Genomic DNA, 13,767 nt, shown 5'->3' with positions numbered 1-13,767 from the left:
GGGGACGCCCGCCTCGGACAGCCACCGGGGTGACGGGGTGGCTTTATTGTACGCATGCACAGTCTTGATACTTCATACCTTACCTTTTAATGTATCCCTATACTATAAAGATGGGCCCTAACTGTCAATGGCATTGGAAATGTTAACTTCTTAACAAATGTGTTTTGTGAGTAATGTCTGTGCTATGTTTAAGACACCTTCTTTAACTAATACCAAAAATGTATGAAGTAACAACTTACAAGTTATAATTCGTGTGTATAATGTTTCTTTATGCAAAATCCGGGCTCTGAAAAGTAAGCTGTTGAAGCGTTCATTTCGATTTCAATAAATCAGTATGGTCCTGTATATTATTTGTATGAAGTATATATTATTTGTTTTGATTTGAATTAAGCGTGGATATACGGTTTGTTATATAAACATGTATCTACCATTTCACCTTTTAACTAAGTCTACGCTTGTGGTTGTACGATATTGTGGCTACGATAATAGACCACTGGGGTTTTTTTTTTTAAATTTAATAACTTTCAGATTGGAATACACTTTTAGAAAGTTAAAAATCTTTACATGAAATGAATAAACTTACATAAAAACAAATTAATAAAAATGAATACAGCAGTATATTATAGTGAATTTAAAGTAGAACATGAATGAAACAAATGTCATTTAAACCAACATGATATCAAAGGAATTGCAAATAGATTTGATTGCATAAATTATAGTTAAATATGCTAATATAACTACTGTCTTCTTGTCTAACTCTTGATAACAAGTTATAAATATTAAATAACCATCACGACACAATAATTAATGCATCCCATGGCAAAAATTGTGACTTTTGTTTTTTTTTTCAATTTCATTAAGATTATCTACGCTTACATAATTGAGTTTGATATTTTTTTCAAAGTAACCTCTTACTTGTCTTGCTTTACTTTTTAACAGCTTATGAAGCATTTTTTGAGGCAAATTAATCTATAATGCTATTAAAATTATTATAAAAAATATGCACACTCTCGTGGTGTATGACCGTAAAACTATATCCAGTGGCGTGCACTTCATACATGCGCAAAAGCACTGCCTACCCTAAAATTGATATAAAACTCGTATAGGAGGAGAATTTTGGCCGTTTTATGCAATTTTCCTGTTGTAGGCATACCCTGGTAAGAAACCTAGTACACGCCACTGACTATTTAAGAACAAGCAAAAAATTTTAAAGCATGCTATGCAATAAAAACCGTATCAAAATAGACTACTTGTAGGTAATAAACACACATTCAAACGCCACATACATGCACTGCTTCTGATCCATCGTGGTTAGTAAAGAGCAAAGGTTATAAATAGCTAGCTAGATAGCGGCTACGTCATTAGTGCAAACACGTTCCGAGGCAAGGATCAAGACTATTAGGAATGTTATAGGAGTTTTACGATCCCCCGTCTGTGCTCTGTAGGCAAGGTTTAGGTTAGTTCGCAACGTGGCTGCACGGGCGCGCCACCGCGTCGCACTCGCAAACAAAATAAACTAAAACACTAAACATTTTAATATATTACGTGCGTGTTTTATAATGAAGCGTGTAGTGTGTGCATGCCTTAAGAGTTAAAATTGTGTTTCAAATCATTGAGTGACAGTTATTAAAAATTTTGGCGCTATTAATTGTTAAACACTATTTTTGTACTTAATGTATTTTTTATGTATTTTCTTTTCTTTGTATGACTCTTCCACTGAATCTGCTTCAAATCTTAATGCATTATTTTACTAGGAGATGATAAAATCTTTGAAGAACTCTTTAAAGACTACAGCGAATAACTCACAACTTATAATTACACATTATCACTAAACATTTCCCAAATATCTCTTATTGCGATATATAGTTACGTCCTTTACCTCCAAGATATTCATCATATATTTATCAAAATGGGACCAAGCAAACGACTCGTTCAAATCAAAAGGAAGTTTGTTGAAATTAAAGTTTAGTTGAGTTGAGTTGTAAGAGTTGATAAATCAAGTAATACGACTGAAAAACGTGAAAATATTCATAATCTCTCTCCGTTTTTAAGTCACTCATAGCGATACTAGTCTACATAGATTCTCTTCGCCAAAATAAGAAGATTAGCCTTTTGAATGTTGTTTGGCGTGTGCGCGTCATTCCCGCCCCTCTCCCCTTAGTATAAGGGTGTTATTCGCTCGAGTGGATCTGACAGATGTAAGGGTGGATGCAGAATGTTTACAAACAGCGGTGCATCGATTTCACATAAACTGGCACCCGCTCCTAAAGTCCGCGGTATCGTGGCGGTGATAGCGGATAGAAAATTAAAAATGTATGTATTTCCCTGAATTAAAAAACATAATTACGATTTTATAGTGTATCTAAATATTTACCATTCGCCGTAATTACTTTGACGTGAAATTCCTTCCTTTAAATCGAGCTTTCCTTTCATAGGATGTTTAAATTATAAGTAATTTGTTTGTAATATTCTCTGATAACACCTTATTTATTTCATTTGCTGTCAGATTTTCATATCTTCTCTATGTGGTTGCCATCTAATTTGCTCTTTCATGTGTTGCGTGATAAAGGAAGGAGTTTATCAACGGCAAAGAAGCAAAATATTAGATAACTATCTGAAAAAAATAAAGTTACAAAAAATAGGCGGGAAAAATAACGCTCCTCTTTACACTGTGCCCTCTGTGTGTCACACACACTTCAACAATCTCACTCTGCGCTTGTGTGAAACGGGCTTTACTATGACTCATGGTGCAGACATGGCTATTGCACTACTGTCAGGCGCTAAGGACTTGTATAGAAAAATAAACTCTATTTTGTGAATGAAAAAGTCCAAACTGAAGTGCTGTGACATTACTATCCGAGGTTACGAGCTGTTTTCAAAACGAATCCTATCGGCTGCGAAATATGGTTGAGAATTGAACGAATGCTTGATACATTTTCGGGGTTTTCCTTAGATTTTCGGTTGGGCTTATTGGGTTAAATTAATTTTTGGTTGTAATAATATATGGGGTATGAAATCGGAATAACTATATATCGAGTAACCTATAGTTGTATAATTAAATAATAAAAAATAAAACATATCATTTTTTAAAATCTAATTTGGAATTTGACTTAAGCATATTACTTGGGTTTTTGTTGCCTAGTCTAACGTTAACTTATGAGTTAAATATGAACTTGTATTAAACTGCCTTCGAGGGTTTTGAAACAAGAAAAAGCATACCTACTCGTATGAAATGACGAAAAACTTAATTTTTCTTATACAAGATCTTATTTTATTAAATTTAAACTGTTAGGTCCAAATGGCAAATATCTGTTTTGACTGCATTAATCTATTCTATGGGACTATTGCCTGAAAATAAAGAATTATTATTAAGTAGCTATAATAACAAGGGTTTTTTTCAAAGTTCAGACAATCAATGGTAATTAAAGTATTGAATAGTTAGCATTTTTTTTAATTGCTTTTAGAACCCGGGACTTTTCTGTTCGAAAAACTAGCATTAATTCAGTTGTGAAAGTAACGACCGTAAAACGTATGCAAATGTACACAAACGAACATTTTTAATTCTATCTCGACAAAACCCCTAGATTAAGGGCTCCTACCCCTTTGCTTCAATAATCAGACGAATTTATACCTACACAACCTGAGAGTAAGGTTCATTTAACGTTGCATTATTTTTCATATTCCTGTAAGCTGTCCTTTATCGTAATCACATATTTATGCCACTCACAACAAAGTCTTTTTTCTATTGAATCTTAATTGTTTTCAGTGCTTTGTTAAAAATATCTTTGTTTGTTGGAATTGTAGCTCTAATTTGTAGAGCAGTAGGTTAAATTTCGATTGCAAATTTTGTCGTGGATGGTCTGATGAAGTGTCTGGTACGTGCTTTTGCTTTTTGCAGTTGTTTTGTCGTAACTCGTAATGCATTGTCCGGTCCAAAAGGAATGTGACGTCAAAGTACTTCTGTAACAATTACGAAAGCTTTGTGTTTATACGTTCAGTAAAAACTTGGAAAGCATCGCAATGGAAGAGTGGATCATTTAAAGCGACCTTTGAAATCCCTATTAGTGCGGAAGCCTGAGCTCAGCTGTGGGAAACTAAAGGGTTTATAAACCATTAACAGCCCACTTCAGGGCACGGGTCTCCTCACAATGAGACGGGCTGACGCCGTAGTCGTTGTCATATTCTTAGTCCACCACATATTATGAAAATAAAGCCTAATTTGCCTAACTTTGACTTGACAAGTCGCAGTTCGTATTTCTAGTAATAGCAGTAGGTGAACATACATAACTCATTGGCTCATGATGTTGTTTTGTGACTATGTTTTGTTTAAAACAATCAAGATCAAAATCATCATCACTTCAACTGATTGACGTCCACTGGTGGACATAGGACTTTAGGGAGTTCCAAAATCCATAGTCCTAGGCCACTTGTTTCCCGCGGGCCCAGCGACTGCTTTGATTTCGTCCAGCATCTTGGGAGCCCATGTCCATTTTTCGCGACTCGTTGAGCTGTGTCTGTAACTCTAGTTCTTCTACGGATATACTCATTTGGTCACGTAGAGATACTCTTAACTCTCTCCATCGCCCGCTGATAGACTCTGAGCCTTTTATGTGGTACACACAACGAAAAATTAAAATCTCCAAAGCTCTTGCTAATTACTTAGCCCGCCCTCGGTTTACGAGTCACCTCCTGGATAATCCATAGTAAGGAAGTACTGCAATGCATTCCACTGGCGATAAATCACCCGCGCAATAAAGGGCGCGTCCCTTACTGGCTGCACTGGTGGATAAAGGTTGAACTGTGAAAAGACATTTCCGAGTGACGTATATATTGAACACTACACGGAGCCAGCCCCAAGGAGGCTTATAGAAAACGTGGCATTACTACGTAATAGTTTGCAGTATTCTGGCGAAATTCAACTTACAGAGCCTTTCTAGAGTCAGAGCGTGGCCAAGCTAAATATTTCAACGTTATGCCAAATTTATTTAAAAATGCTCCATATATAGGTTCAGCAACTACCGGAATCCACCCTTACTACATCGACTTTTTTTAATCTTCCGACTTAAATATAAAATGAAGAGCCTCTTTTTCAAACGACATATGTACGAATGAGAATTTAACATTTTTGAACCTTAGACGAATTTGAGGATCATAAAAATATAGATGAACTTATAGTGTTGCTTAAAACTTCGCCTTGATATAAAATGGAGTTTGTCGTATGTTTGTTAGTCAATCCTGGAACTTCAAATGATAAACAAAGAATATTTAAATCCAAAAAAGTTATTAGAAAACCGATAGAGCGTATGATTTCATTTTTATTAGGTAAACGAAGTTACGGGATGTTTTAGGTAACTTTTAATAATTATTCAGTTATTACTGCCACGCCTGCGAAGCCGCGGCGAAAACTACACATTTTATGATTCTAAAATAAACATAGTTATCTTTTAGACGAATCTTCAGCAAAAGAAACGCCTAACGCTTAACGCCTACTTGGTCTGAGGGCTGCTAAAGTGGTGTCGGTAAACTTCTGTAAACAGAGAGGCAGGGATCATTGAAGTTGTGCGCTCCCGTTGATGTCACTTGCTTTAGGTCTCAATAATGTACGTGAAATATTCGCGCGGTGCAAATTAAAAAAATTAAGACATTATTGAACCATACATACAGCTTTTAAGGAATACGTTGGAATAATTCTAACTAACTCCAGTTTTCACCAGTCTAGGATTTTCGTTGTTTTGTTATTGTTGATAATGTTCATAGGCGTATTAATGGAATTCTTGGTTATAATTGAAGTTGTACTTCTTTTGGCGCGTTAGGAAAAAATTATGACAGTAAATTTTTACGATGCGCGCCCACATCGTCACAATAAACCGACACTTGTGATTTTTATATAAACCAGATTTAACTTGATAATGCCTTATAAAAAAACTATATTAGTAACAGTATTTTTTCTATTGTTAGCGTCGTTTTTTGTACAAATGTTCGAATAAGGCGAAAGATAAATTTTTGAAAAGATTTTTATCTTGTTTAGCCAAATAAGAATAACTTCTAACGAGTGTACACACACTTTTTTTTTAATTGCACACTTGTTTTATGAAATAAATTTCATGAGATATTAAGACTTCCACATTATTTTTTTAATTATTACTATGTTTTATTGAAAAAAATTATGTTTGTTACTCAAGCGCACATAATAGGTAGATATATGACAGTGATTAGAAATAAATCTGTGCAAATAATAATTTTCGGGAAGAATACTTCTGTTTCATTTAATACTGCCCAAAACTTGTGTATGCTAACAGTAAAAGAAAAATATTTAATGAAACTGTTGGCGGTTAACTGCTTTGTTGTTTACAGGAGTGTGGGTATTAGCAAATTCATCAGTTATAAATGTTAAGAAGGGCTACGGGGGCATCGCCCTTGTCTCCACTCTACTTAGATTACGTGGAATTGCATTTTGATTATACATTTTTATCCTTTAATAACAAACTTTTGTCAAGGATAAGTAAATTGTAGAGCTAATTTAATGAAGAGCTCTATTGGGTACTAAATATCAGCTATGATTAAAAACTTAACAACGGGCAAAAAAAAAGATGTGAATTAAGCGTTGACGCCCGCTCACATTTTGGCAGTGGTGGTCTAGGCTGTATAATCCTCTCTTGTGGGCCTCTCTATTCCTGTGTCTAGGAACATTTCACAAACTCCCTAGTGCGATGGTGACCTCTGTGGTTCGATCCCCCGCAGAGGTAAATAAAAGCGATCAAACGGTCTGAAAAATATTACTAATCTGTTAATAATAGATTGATGGAAAACATTAACTGTATCGAAAATAATTGAAGTACAATAACCAAAAATATATGTGCCACCATTTATTCTATTCCAGCCCAGCGTGCGGTAAACACTCTACCCTACGCTAGGTTTGAACTCCCTATATCTTAACACAGTATCATGAGGGTCTTAAGATTTATTACCTTATTCCTACCTCCTAAACTAGCCCTATTATATGAATGAATTCCCATCATCTATTTCTTTCCCGCAATATGCTGTGAAATGAGACAGGTGTCAATCGATTCTAGCATAGTAAAAGGGAACCATATTAGTCAAAGAGACAGAATCGATATCTCCTTACAGACATGAACATTGTTTTCATGAAACTTAGTTTGTAAGTCATAAAATTTAAATATTATGCGCTAGTTAAACGAACATAATTAAATTAGTACATTATGCATCAAGTACATATTACATTACACTTCATACTTTGTAATTAACATCAAATCAAAATCTTCGTAATTCAAATCAATATTTTGTTTTTCCAGACTCGTTATTAACAATTTTCCAGGTTGCTTGTATTTTGTTGTCAGATTTCATTAATTTATCTTATATATGAAGAGATTTTGCTTGGACACAAACCTTTTTAAATATTTTAGAGAAAGTTTTGACGCGTTCGAGGAAAATTGGCGTCTTATTATACAGTTCATAGAGCCTATCCGTACTTTGTTTATGCCGACTGTAGCCCAATTTAGCGGATATTACACCTTTGAATCGCGTTAATTGCTTTTAGTTATGGGCCTACAATTTACAATTTGTTTATTTTTATTGAGATTATTCTGATAGATCTGACCTTAAGTTGTTTATTGTCGATTTGTGTAGGATATCACAGTTATAAAAAGTATTATCTAAACAAGATGTTGAGGTTGCTGTGATTCTAGTTGGTTCACTAAAAGCATGGTTCAAATTAAAACATTTAAATAAGTTAAGCAATCTATTTGTAGTCGCGTTTTCTAATAGAATATCAACTTTGAAATCTCCGCATACTATAACTTTTTTAACAGATATACACAATCGCCTGAATACATCCTCCATTATATCTTCAAAATAGTTATAATAACCTGAGGGGGGATGGTATACGCACACTATAATACGAGTATATCGCTCCAGCTCCACACAAGACAGCTCTATAATGCGTTCTCCAGAAAGACTTAACACATCTTTTCGTTCCTTAAAAGTTTGCGGATAAAAATTGAGGATCCACCATGAATTGCAGCCTTTCTGCAGAACACACTTGACAATATGAAGTTATTGATGTGTACCGTTAATAGAGATTTGGTGAGCCAGTGCTCTGTTATACACAAAATATTAGACTTTTTCTACAAACAGTTCTATTTCTAGATCTTTGCCAGTGCCAGTAAGCTATATATATTTTGATGTACATCATCATCATCATCATCAGCCAATACGCATCTACTGCTGGAAATAGGCCTCTTTTGAGCAGCGCCAACTCTTTCTCCCCCCAGCCTTCTACATCCAATGGCTGCCTGCCACGCGGAGCGCCCCACTCTCTGCTAATTAACAGTTTATAATTTTTTTACTGATTTATTGAATTACTCACCTAGATTTAGATTAAATCTAATCTGTAAAGCTGTCAATGTACTAAAAAACGTGCTCTACGTTGCATCTCTCCGATGCTACAAAATTTACTAGTTTTATGTACTTAAATAAACAAAACTTACAGTGCCACCATTTTGAGACTCAGAAAGCTACTGAATTTTAAACCGTATTTTTGGTCTTATTACATTTTATTTGTTTTTCACGTACTTACACGATATTGCCACTATTCATTATTATGTTACCCTCGTAGCTTTAGTTTTAAGTTTACGATTGTAGTTATCGCCATCACTACTCACTGCTATGTACACATTTTGTATACAATAACGCATCAAAAGTGCCATCTATGTGCCTATTTGAATAAAGAATTATTTATTTGACTTGACTTGATAGATTTCCTTAATACAACTCGTACATACGTAGCAGTATAACCAATAACTTAATTTCGACTCCAATTGGAATATACTAAGGTTCATCATCTCACTGAACTGAACAATTTTGTCATAAGGAATATTCCAAATCTTTTGCTTTATCTAATAAAAGTTACATTCCTTTGTTTTGGCCGGAAAATCGTCAGCTGTAGACTGCTCGTCTAGTTAAGGGGCAATAAATCATTGTTCGTGAATTTAATAAGAGTTGAAGCTTTGAATCCTTTGACGAATGAGTTTCGTTAACAGTTTTGATGCTATCAGATGTGATGTTTAATTGCACTCGACAGTTTATTAAAATTATTTTATTTTATTTTAGCTGTTTTTAACAACTTTGTTTTGTCTACTTGTCAAATTTTCTTGGAACTAGGTTACAAACTAGAGAGGCTCAGTGTTTATTAGAGCTGTGCTTTGACAGTATGATCAGGCAAGACTAGGCAATTTTCAGCCTTGCTTTCACTTTTATATTCAATGAGATGGCATCTTATTAAACCTGACCTCCACCAAAAGGATCTAGTATCACCGTCTTAGATTTTTAGGGTTTCAATACATTTTGTACATAACTTATATATTTTCATTATTAAAATTTTTTCAAAAACTAGTTTTGAACCAAAAGATCCAAATGTCAGTGTGTTTTTTTTAATGTCATTAAAAAAAAGAATATTAGCTTCTTTTGTATAAATATAAAGTTAATTATACAAAAAATTGCTTACTTGAAAGTTATAAAACTCGAGACAAGAAGTGCTAGAAGACTTAAAAGTGTAAATTTTATCTTAAGCAAAGTGAAGTGAAGTGACATTATGACGGAGCACTGGTCGTGGCTGACGGGCGGCGAGACGGAGGAGTACACCTACAGTCCGCCCACGAGACCCAGCCGCCCGCCCCACCGTCCCCTAGTCAAGTTAGCCACCAGCGCGCATTTGCACACCATCGCCAGGTAAGTGGAGCGACGTCTTGGATCAGCAATGGTTGCAGCTCACGTTCAGTTAAACTGCTGAGTCCACCAACAGCCCGCCCAAGAGGCTTAAAACTAAAAACGTTGGGAGAATTCCATTGGTGTTTTTGTGATCCATCCAAAGGATTCGATTGCGTTAAACATGAAACTTGGTAACTTAAACTAAACTATGGCGTCAAGAAAATTGCACTTTATTTGTTTACGTCTTATCTCGCGGGGCAAAAGTTCATAAATTCTTAGGGTTCATGCACTTTAATGCGTGTACCACAGGGTTCAATTTTCGATCCATTTCTACTTCTGGTGTATTTAAATGGTCTGTCACTCCATGTTAGCGGAGCTTGTGACATTGCACTGGTTGCATATTTCACTTACTTTTTTTGATTTATACTTTTTCTCTATATTGCTCAACCATAAATCTGCAATATAAGGTGGACTTTTTAATGACAATACTGTTTCCAAGTAACCCTACTTTTTTTAGTTTTTTTTTTACAACCAAATGCGTACCGTTATATTGGTGTGTATGTAATAATTGTATGTAATGGAAACAGTATGCTTCCATTGTAAATAATTTACTAGTGCTGAGTACGTATCGGTATTTTTTCGGTAGAATCTGCCTTCAATTACGTGCTGGATGTTCATTCCGTTCTACCGGTGGTTAACTCACTTGTCGTTCCAACAGTGCTATATTATCTACGACTTCCTTAATATTCATTACGAAAGGTGTAGATAATAGATCTACGACCCGTAGTTGGTGTGGGTGAAACCACCGAGCATCGCTACTATACACTACTTCGTATAATATATTTTAATAGAAACATAAGCTACGATTTATCAGCCATGCAAACTTGTATTTACGTATTCAAAGCTGTTTTGGTGAAAAATTGTGCAAATACCCCGTGGGACGTATTTCACGTGCAGTCTATTTTTCTACAACAAGGTGCTTTATTCATTCATACCTTAAACCATGGTAACAGAGTTCACTCTTAATAAGCAAAAATAACTTGGAAAGTGTTAATACTTTTCTTTACCTATTTTTGTTTGAAGCTGAAGTGTTTTTGGCCACGATAAAAATGCAGAGTAAACATCTATTATTACAACTACATAAAGCTTAGTTTCCCTTGTTGGACTAACAAATAGCTAATGATGTAAGGAGACCAATTTATATTTGCACTTGGCATTGAAGCAATTTTAAGGGTTCTGGGGTTCTACATGTATATTCAACGCAGCACCGCTGTAGACTTTGCTGACAGCTTGATGGACGACCGCAGTTCCTACGGCGAGACCATTAAACCTTAATGTACGAAAACTTGATTTACTTTGGTAATGTGGAAATTGTAGGACCGAACTAGATTAAATTAGTAACCTATAGTGTTCAAAGCTAAGAATGATTCAGCGGGCGATGGAGAAATCTGAGCTCGATGTTTCGTTTCGAAAACTTGTGTTACCGATATAGCTCTAACGAATTTCGAAGCTAAAGTGGCATTGGGCGGGTGCTTAGCTCAATGATCTGTTGGACGCTGAGGTCTCAAGGTTCTGGAATGACGATCTTGTCCGGAAAGCGCAGCGTTGGTATGTGGACACGCAGACAGACGACATCAAGTGATTCGCGGGGAGTTTTTTTATTTTATTTTTTATTCCACTGGGAGAACTCTTGACTAATATCTCACCTGGTAGTAAGTTATGTTGCATCTTAGACGTATGTACCTGTTGTACCTTTATGTACCTGTTAGGGGGTATGGTAGTTATACCCCTAATAGATTTCTACGCGACATCACACCGGAACACTAAATCGCTTAGCGGCACGTCTTTGTCGGTAGGGTGGTCACTAAGTTGCTCGATACAAGCTGCATAAGACCGTGGAATTGGAAATCACTTTCCAACGATGAAGTGCCATCCTGTCTCCATCAACATGAGGCGTAGGTGTTAAAGGTGCGTGTAATTGCACCGGCAACCACGCCCTTCAGACCGGAACACAGCAATGCTACTAGGTTGCATGAACACGTATGGTGATAGCTCTTACCCAGACGAGCTTTGCCACAAAAAGCTTTGCTACTGTACTCAAATAGGTCTATTGCAGGCTCTAATGAATTGCTCATACATTTTTTTGCTTCATAGTGTTTGCTAGCCGCGGCAGGCCAATGCCCGGGGCGACGGTACGAAGGGACTCCGGCTAATGGGCCGTGGGATGGACTACGTGAGCTGAACTAGCAATTTATTGTATTGTAACTGAAAATTACGTATTTATGTAAATTTATAATAAATGGTTCTACAACATTTATAGCTATTCTCAAAAATGGTGTTTACTTCTCGTTATTTAAATTTCTTGAATGAATTATCATAAATGTCACTTGAGTTCTGTTTTGATCCATGGACATTGCTGCCATCGTACACGTACAGGTACGACAGCAATGATAAATTACACTCTTCGCTTATTCTGACGGCCAGCATTCTTGGCGCCATTCCACGCGGACATGACTTGTGCTGTAACAAGTAATTACAACACAACTTGCACTAAACAGTTATTAATTTATACACTTCAATTAAATTTGCAACTTTCCGTTATTGGATGTTATTCTTCATGCGTTACTTTTAAAACTTAAAATACAGTTTTTAAGAGATAACAAGCTGGTTCTTGTTATCAGATACGACAATTTTTAAAACATCCTTACACGTTACACGCGGAAAGACACAAGACACAAGGCGGTATGTCTTTTCTTTTAAAAATGCATTAGAGAGCCAACACACTAGTTTTTAAACGATTTCTGGAGAATGTCGGCTGTATTCACAATTCTGTGCATTTTTATGTGATGCAAAATTATTTTTTCACCGTTTCTTGGCTGATGTGCATTAAATGTCTTTTTATTACATAGCCTTTAGCTCTGAGATTAGGTCCCATTAAAACTTACTTTACATTGATTTAATAGTCTCATAACTATTTCAATAACAGTTTTGATAACTGTCAACTTGAAGATACTATAATGTAATTATCTATAATCTTTTTCGAAATAATAGTTATAATTGTGGTAAAATGGGCATATAATATGTGCAAGATTATGTCCAAACCGAAAAGAAATTAATTTAAAAAAAACATGCTTCCAAAGCCAAATGCTCTTCTACATTTTAGGAACAGCGATCTTTTATATTACGTCATCCGAGTAAAAGCCAACCTTACAAATATTATGTCCCACACTTTTTTTAGAACTTTTAATGAGGAACGATTTCGTTATACATTATTTTGGCATACTAAACCTGTAGCGTGATGTTATATAGCCAATAACCGTCATTGATAAATAGACCTTGCAACTTGACCTTGACTTGACCTTGAAAAAGGTTTTTCCAATTCTAATTAGTAGTTCCTGAGATTAGCGCGTTGAACCCATATTACCTCCTCAGCGTTATGATTTAAGTTAAGATTAAATAATTCAATGGATGTAGGCAATATGGAAACCGAAATTGAAAAAGTTTTCCTTTAAGGTATTTCGCATGTTCAGAACCAGAAGGTACTATTAGTGGGATTTGTATCATCAATCATAATGTATTATACATTCGCGTAGCTCGTCGACAACTCGTCACAGTAACGAGCCAGCTCGTGACAGCAGCTGGCTCTCAAGAAAATAAAAGAAGCTCTCTGACACATAATATAATAAAAATAATACCTGTAGAATAAACAATTTGTAAATGCTAATGTATATTATTTAAATTTTAAGCAAAAACAAGCCTTTACTGGCTTCTACATCATATCCTGACATCTTTCTGTCAACGATATATCGGGATAACTTATCGACTACCTGACCTAGCGAGCCCAAACTGGGTCTTAGTGGACTACAGCAGTGATCCTGTCCGTAACCTGCTATTAAGTGATAACTGTGATGTATATTGTCAAGTTTTCCAGGAAAGAAAAAAAACAGCAATTTTTTATTGCCCCCTTGTGGACGTACAACATACGTTTTCTAAAAATCTTTCCAACCAAATCACAAACAGACATACAAAGCGGTTAAAATG

Source organism: Pararge aegeria, chromosome 21 (assembly GCF_905163445.1).
Source record: "Pararge aegeria chromosome 21, ilParAegt1.1, whole genome shotgun sequence".
Lineage (NCBI taxonomy): Eukaryota > Metazoa > Arthropoda > Insecta > Lepidoptera > Nymphalidae > Pararge > Pararge aegeria.
This window is presented reverse-complemented; position numbering follows the sequence as displayed.